This window comes from Tupaia chinensis, unplaced genomic scaffold, assembly GCF_000334495.1.
Source record: "Tupaia chinensis unplaced genomic scaffold, TupChi_1.0 Scaffold000426_1, whole genome shotgun sequence".
Taxonomy (NCBI): Eukaryota; Metazoa; Chordata; class Mammalia; order Scandentia; family Tupaiidae; genus Tupaia; species Tupaia belangeri.
In genome coordinates this window covers 2661741-2667932 of record NW_006159931.1, presented here as the reverse complement: position 1 = coordinate 2667932, position 6192 = coordinate 2661741, and the positions used below count along the sequence as shown (strand labels likewise).

The 6192-nt window shown below is 45.9% G+C and overlaps 1 long non-coding RNA gene across 1 annotated transcript in view; it reads right to left on the bottom strand.

The window, feature by feature from the left end:
- LOC102470185 (uncharacterized) overlaps positions 1–6192 on the bottom strand; it is a 66550-nt gene that overhangs the window by 19285 nt on the left and 41073 nt on the right. The window contains exon 2 of the long non-coding RNA XR_001370823.1: positions 5133–5227. This is a non-coding gene — a long non-coding RNA (uncharacterized LOC102470185). The remainder of the gene's footprint in view (positions 1–5132; positions 5228–6192) is intronic.

The following is a 6192-nucleotide window of genomic DNA, read 5'->3' as shown; positions in this document are numbered from 1 at the left end:
ACGGGCAGCAGCTCTGACCCTCCTCGTCTGTCTTTTGTTCTCGGAGAAGGTGTACCGGGGCCTTGGTGTACCCAGGGATGGGAGCGGCCACACGCCGCAGCAGAGACAAAGGACGCGAGCTGTTGGCCATTCTGCATCACAGCTCAGTGTGGAAATCACTCTGCCTTGATCTACTGGATTCTATTGAAGAACAGGGAGGCCCTTGTCCTTGGTGTCTGAATAAAAAAAGAAAGTTAAGGTTGCATGGCCTCACAGCACCCCAGTCTCTTCTTTTTTTTTAAAAAAAAGAAGTATTTAATTTTATTTATTTATTTATATTTAATTTGACCAGAGAGGGACAGAATGAGAGAGAGAAAGTGAGAAAACAAGCTGCCAGGTCCAGGACTTGAACCGGAGTCAGCCATGTGGCAGTCCAGCACCCTTAACTACCATACCACCTGCTGGCCCCCATGGCACCCCAATTTCTGCTCCATGACCAGTAACAAAGGGGGTCAGCACCCTCCCCAGGAACAGCATCCACTGGGCCTTGACGGTAGGCTAGCCTCCCTCCGCCATCTGCCGGACACTGAGGAGAGGTGCCTGGTGGGAGGTGCCTTAGTAAGGCCGGGAGCAGGGACAGCGCGAGTTGGGTATAGAACAGAATAAAGCACAATGGGCATCTCTTCTCTCTCTCTCGGGGCCAGCTTCTTGAAATGGCAGGACCCAAAGTCTGGTCTTCCTCCAGGAGAGATGCTGGTTTGACAGAGCTTAGAATACCGAGTGCCACAACATATGGTGGAGCCAGGACGCCAAGCCAGGCTTCGTGGGGTTCACTGCCACGTCACCTCCAGACTCTGAAGAGTCTCCTGGAAAAGATGAGCTTACTTGGATGGCACCACACCCAAGCTCAGGGATACAGGGATATTCTTAGCTACAACACGGGTCACTTAGCTCACGGTGCCTTCCCTCTGTGATCACATTACATGAGTTCGGCTCCGTTCTCAGCACTGGGGCTATACCAGTGTTATGGTTTGAATGCCCCCCCAAAACTCATATCTGCAGCCTGTTTTGTTTTGTTTTCAAGTTTTTGCTATAGGGTGCAAGCCCTTGCCAGAGAGAAAGGGCTACCACTTGGCCCAGGTAGAAGTAGATGAAGTGTCTGGTTTCATGTGTCATGTAACTACCCAAGTTTTTTGTTTATTTGTTTTTCTCCTATCTCCAACAGATTTATTTTTTTAAAGGAAGGGTTTGGAGAGAAAAAGAAAAACATGGGAAGAGAAGTACGGAATAGAAAATAAATACAAATGTAAGTGGTTGTGCTAATTGTTCTATAACCACCACAACTAGTACAGAGAATGTCCTGTGCAAAACACAATACATTGGCAAAGATTGAGGTGTTCCCTTGGTGAAGCTGAAGATTTCAGTCTTTAGTATTCGGAATTTAGGCTGCAGTCCTTGTTTTTGGATGGATCACTGGGCGTGTGGCACGGCCCATGCTTTGAACCAGACTTGGACAGAAGAATGGCCACTTGGCCCAGGTAGAAGTAAGCGTGTCATGTAACGACCGAAGTTCCTCCCTACAATGCAGTGCAGGTGGGGTTGAACCTGGGGGATGGCCATGCAAACCCTGCACATGCACCCTCTGACAAAAACAAACCAAAAAAAAAGGAGCATAGCTTATATAAAGTTCCCACCATCGCATAGGCTACTCTTCTCAGCGCTTGCAGAAGACGGGGTGCACAGCCAGTCAAGGAGCAGCACTCCTCAGGAAGTTTCTGGGAAGAAGGTGGTATGACAAAGAGGAGCAAAGATACTGGGAAACTGGACCAGCACAGCCTTGCATGGAAGCAGCCAATGGGAAGAGCCAGCCAATGGGGTTGAAGTGGGTCTGTATGAAAGACACATTCGACATGAAGTTTTGCAACTAATAAGCTCTCCAAAAGGCAGGGGAGAGAAGACGGAGGCTTCTGATGACGAAAGCGTTTTCTGAACATGTTTTGCAAATGCATACAGCATAGGCTGTCTGTCTAGGGTTGTCTACAAATCTCAACTAAATGGAAGGCCCACAGCCTAACTGTGCGGCAGGCAGGGAGGCACTTTCAACTTCCTGTAGCAATCTGAGCTGGGCTCAGCTGTCATGCTGAGATCCCTTAGGGGTCTGCTCTGAGGAAGTGATGCAATAGTTTTATATACCAAATCATCATGCTGGGATCTAAGTGAGGGCTTCTGGGGGTGGCCCCAAACCGATTATTCTCAGAAATACTAAAAAATTCATTTTCAACCTCCTTTGGATTGTTAGGCATTGCACACTGATGGAACAGATTAGATCAAGAGGTTCATTAACCCACTTCGGAACCAGGCATGTAGAATGCAAAAATAGCTTATTGTCAGGGCTTCTGCTCAAAGTTGGGCCATGGCTCTGCATGCAGGAACAGAGAAAGAGGCTCTTCCTCCTCAAGAGACTTTGATGGACAAAGATGCAGAGAACTCCCAGCAGGCCCCTCCCCAGGCTCACTAGGGCAGCTTAGTAGGTGGGTCCCTGCAGCTCTGAGTAGGTACCTGGCTCCTCCATGCTCTGATCCTCTCCAAATACTGCGCCCCTCCTTCACTGGCCAGGGAAGCTGGGGTCACTGTCTTGTCCTCCCCTTACCTCACCCTGTGCTCCCAGGTGAAAAACAACCAGCACCCCTTCAAGACGGAGTGAGATCCTGTCTCTAAGTAGTGTTTCCTGGAGTGTGGAAGCTGAGCAGTCAGAGCACGGGTTAGAGTCAGGGCTTGGGACTCCAGGTGTGGATTTGATCCCACCATCTTGGGTCTATAAGGGAATCCACGTCTTTATGCCTCTTCCATTTTGCCACCTATAAAACGGAGATGATGATGATGACAGAAAATGCTTGCATGTATCTTCTCTCCATCAGGCACGGTTTTAAGCACTTTAAAACACAGAGGTTCCCCTATCCACAGGGAATACCTCCCAATGAATATCTGAAACCACGGAGCATACCAGACCCGGTTTGGACTGTGTCTGTCTTACACCTATCACCTACCTATCCAAGAGATGTTTTTAAAGAATGACTTGTTTAATTCCATTTGTTATTATTATTTTTTAAGTTGACCAAAGAAAGACAGAGAGAGAGAAAGGGAAAGGGAGAAAACAAGTTACCAGGTCCGGGACTCAAACTGTGGTCAGTCATGAGGGAATCCAGTGCCTTTAACCATCCTGCTACCTAGCGGCCCCAAGGTACCATAAGAGATTAACAATAACTAATAATAAAATAGAACAATTATAACAATATACTACCACGAAAGTTATGTGGTCTCTCCCTCTCTCTGTCTCTCTCAAACTATCTTATGGTTTGCACACCCTTCCTGGGCTGTGAGATGGTAAAATGCCTCTGTGATGAGAAGTGAGGTGGCCATGCAACTTAGCATTTAAAACATGAATTGTTGATTTTGAGAATGTTTTGTTTAACATTTTCAGATCGCAGTTGACCTCAGGTAACTGAAACTGCAGAAAGCAAAACTACGAATGTACAGTTGTCACAGTAACAGCAGCCCCCATCCACACAGTGAGAGAAGTCAGGACTTCTGGGCTCTTCTCAACCCCTCCATCTCTCCATGAGGATTAAATAAGCACAACCATGTCAAGCTTAGAACAGTTCCTAGCCTATCAACTTCCATGTATCTTAGTTGTTATTACACGAGATGATTTTAAAATCACACAGAGATGCATGTTTAAGTCCATAGACGGGCATTTACAAAGATAAATGCATGCGAGAAAGAAACCATAAACTTTGCTAATAATTCCATATGCCTAAGTTAAGGATAAGGATGGTATGTGTGCAAAAATATAGTCAGTTAAAAAAAGATTAGAGCCAGCCAGGTGGGATGCCAGGTAAGGTGGCTGGATCCCACACGGCCATCTTTGCAATTCCAGTCGCAGACCTGCCACGTGTGGGTGTATGCCCATAATCCCAAGAGAGAAAGGAGGAGAAGGGATAGGGACATGGCCATTCCCCCTCTTTCTCTCTGGCAAGTATATGCATCTTGTAGCAAATTTCTAAAAAGTAAGAAACGAAGATTAAACTAACAATAGCACGAGTATTAAAGGGATTAAGCAAAATATATCAAAGGTATAACGAATATGCCCAAACATTGGAGAATACTGCTCTGGACCCCAAATAGCCAAAATAGTGCCTATGTCTAGTGGCCTTCTTCTCTGCTGTCCTTTCTCACAAGCATCCACCTCTGGCCCAGCAGTAAAGAATGAAGTCGGCTCAGACCTGGCCTATCCCCTCCTTGGAACGGGCCTGTCCCTTTCAGCTCAGGCTGCTTCCTGGGTCAGGGCCATGTCCCCAGGAAGAGGCAAAGGGTGTGTTTCTTAAACCCTAATCTACAGGAGAGTGGGAGGAGGGAGCTCCTTCTAGGTCACACCTGTCAGGCAGGTAATAACCGCTGGGTAGGGACGAGGGCGTAGATCCCACCTGTCCCCTAATGAGAGGAGTCCTTGCAGCTAAAGCCCTAATTGCTGCCTTGCTCTTTCAGATCACTCCCCACTTAGCTGTTAACAAGCCCCTTCTCCAGGAAACTGGCAAGGACCCGTGAGCATTTGGCTAGAGCTCTCCGAGACAGAGGGCAGGGGGTAGAAGTCTGCTTCCATCTGCCGCCCAAGTATTTACAAGGAGTTAACTCTTCATATTTCAGTGAGACCTTGACTCTCGGGGAGTTGCCAAGACTCTGGTAGATCCACAAGAACCTTGGTCAAGGGTTTTGACTTCCCCCGAAGACAAGCACGTGGGTGTCTCAGCTCAGACTTCTACCTAGGCTGACTGGGAATGAGACATGGCTATAGTTTCACAGGACACCATCTCCACCCTCGAGCTGCCCAGGCTGGTTGTCATTCAAGCTCACATCCGACGTGGCCTCCATGGGCTTGGTTGGACTCCCACAGAGAGCATGTGCAGAAAAAACAGAAGTAACTTTAGAGTGCTCCCAACCTGTGCCACTCAAAAGTAGATTTCCCAGTCTGGTCCCTCAGGTTTATTTTCCCTCTTGTTTGTAATTGTTTTCACTTCGTCCAGTGACACTAAAAAGAACACCAAGGATTGCACTCCATTTCTACCAATCCCTGCTGAGTCGAGGTTCAGACTCACTTTTTAGCTGATGAAGAGGCAGGCTCCAGGAAGACTCAACATCATCCCATGAAAACCTCGCACCAACTTTGTGAGTTTGGGTTGATTTTTTCCCCCTGTGTTATAAAGGAGAAAACAGAAACTCAAAGGGCTTAAGCACGTTGCCACAAGTCATGAGGCTGGCTGAAAGAAAAGATGGGGTTTGAACCCAAGACTGTGCCCCCAGAACTATTTCTGCCATGCCAGGCGGAATCTCTGTGGATGGAATAAGGGGACAGAGATGGCAGAGATGTGTCATTTCAGTCTTAGGGATACCAGCTGAACCACCTCCTGAGGTGTGATTCATTAAAACAACAGCATCACAAGTCTTTGATTGCCTATGAAGTGAACCATGTAAGCATAAAGCATTATTACTTTAGTATGTGATTATTATTGTTTTTATTGTTGAGATTAACCTAATCTTAACAGACTAAAATGACATAGGTGTTAACCCAAGACATTAATAAGCAGATAGTGTGAGATGTTTGAGACTGCAGTACAGATAAGTTATTTTGCAACACAGCACAAGAACCCATGTCAGCATATAGTATATATTAATTATTTTTCTCATATGATTTGCTGGAGTTGGGAGGATAAAATAGTTCTTTGAAACGATCTCATAAACCTTTTATGAATATCAAAAATTGAACAAAAAGATATAAAAAGTGTTCAATTTAAAATAACCTGCTAAATTAAAGCGGTAAAGTATTACTTTTCATTTATAAAATAGGTAAATTAAATCGATTAAATAAATAATGTTGGCAATGGCTAGGACTATGGTGGGGTGCTCAGGTTCAACACAGGGAATAAAAATCTCCACCTTTCTCAAGAGCAGTTTGGCAAAACACACCTAAAGTCTTGAAAATGTACATATGATCTGACTCAGAGATAGTGCTCCTAGAAATTTATCTTAAGGGGGCCAGCAGATAGTGTAATGACTATATTGCTGGACTCCCATGTAGTCGCCCACAGTACAAGTCCCGGACTCAGCGACTTAAAACTCAAGCTGGGTGGGGAACCAGCAGTTAGCATAATGGCTATG